Below are 1,265 nucleotides of genomic sequence, written 5' to 3' on the forward strand. Positions count from 1 at the left end.
AACTGATCAAGAAGCTGTACAGGGAGAGGAGCAAGGTAGAACACTAATACACATAGAGGCATAGAAGCAGCATGGCCCTTTGGATAGAGCATGACCCTGGGAGTCAGAAGGACCTGGGTTCTATTCCCAGATCTGCCACTTGCCTGTTGTGTGACCTTGGGCAAGTCACTTAACTGCTCTGTGCCTCTGTGTAAAATGGGGATTAAGACAGTGAGCCCATGAGGAACAGAGATTGTGTCCAACCTGATTAGCTTGTCTCTATCTCAGAGCTCAGAAGAGTGCCTGTCAGGGCTTAACAAATAAAATGAAAAAGTGAAAAGAAAAACGTGCTTTCTGTCCTCAAGGAGTTTATAATCGAGTGGATCTTTGTCTTCTCTTGTCTTATGCCGTCGAGTTGCTTTCGACCCATAGCGACACCATGGGCACATCTCTCCCAGAACGCCCCGCTCTCCATCTGCAATCGTTCTGGTAGTGAATCCAGTGAGTTTTCCTGGTAAAAAATCCAGAAGTGGTTTACCTTTGCCACCTTCTGCGCAGTAAACTCAAGTCTCCGCCCTCGAGTCTCTCCCATGCTGTTGCTGCTGCCCAGCACAGGGGAGTTTTGACATGTAGCAGATTGCCTGCCACTCGCTAGCCACTGCCCAAGCTAGGAATGGAAAGGATAGGCCTCTGCTTGACTCTTCCTCCCAGAGCTGAGACTGGTAGAGTAGTGGAAACTCTCCAGGTGCTACCCTGAGAGGAACAGTGGATCCTACCCCACTGGTTAAGTCATCTGATACAGGCTCCTCCTAACCCCTCCTATCTCTTCACAGCAGATTCAATCCGGAAGTGCATAAGGGGGATAATAATACTGGCATTCTCCCCAGGGGCCTGGGAAGATTAATTAGGCAAATCTGTGAAGTGCTTTTTGGAAGAGAAGTGCTATCATTCCCATGGCACTTTCTCCCCCAAGGACAGACAACTTGCTGTGTGAAGTGGGGGGGCGGGCGGGTGTCCCCAACTCCAAATTCAGGGGACTTGGGGTGGGCAGTGTCTTCAGTGGGGGGATTCTAGACTCTCCTGTGGCACCTCGCCACATTCACTCTGTTCTCACCCGCCCTCCCCCAAAACAAATCAATTTGAACGGAAAGAACCAAGGCGATTATAGCACTCTCAAGGAAGTCACCAGGCAGGTCTTTGCTATTCATCATTCTTAATTAATTAAAAAGTAATTACTTATGGATTCGACTTTCATTATTTACATCCCCTAGGCAGGGAGGGTATTA

The 1,265-nt window shown here is 48.8% G+C and overlaps 1 non-coding gene across 1 annotated transcript; it reads right to left on the reverse strand.

Annotated features, from left to right (window-relative positions):
- Nucleotides 1-604: 604 nt before the first annotated feature.
- On the reverse strand, nucleotides 605-742 carry LOC119937895. The gene has a single exon (XR_005454266.1). It is a non-coding gene; the product is annotated as a small nucleolar RNA SNORA7 (small nucleolar RNA).
- Nucleotides 743-1,265: the final 523 nt, after the last annotated feature.

This window comes from Tachyglossus aculeatus, chromosome 15, assembly GCF_015852505.1.
Source record: "Tachyglossus aculeatus isolate mTacAcu1 chromosome 15, mTacAcu1.pri, whole genome shotgun sequence".
Taxonomy (NCBI): Eukaryota; Metazoa; Chordata; class Mammalia; order Monotremata; family Tachyglossidae; genus Tachyglossus; species Tachyglossus aculeatus.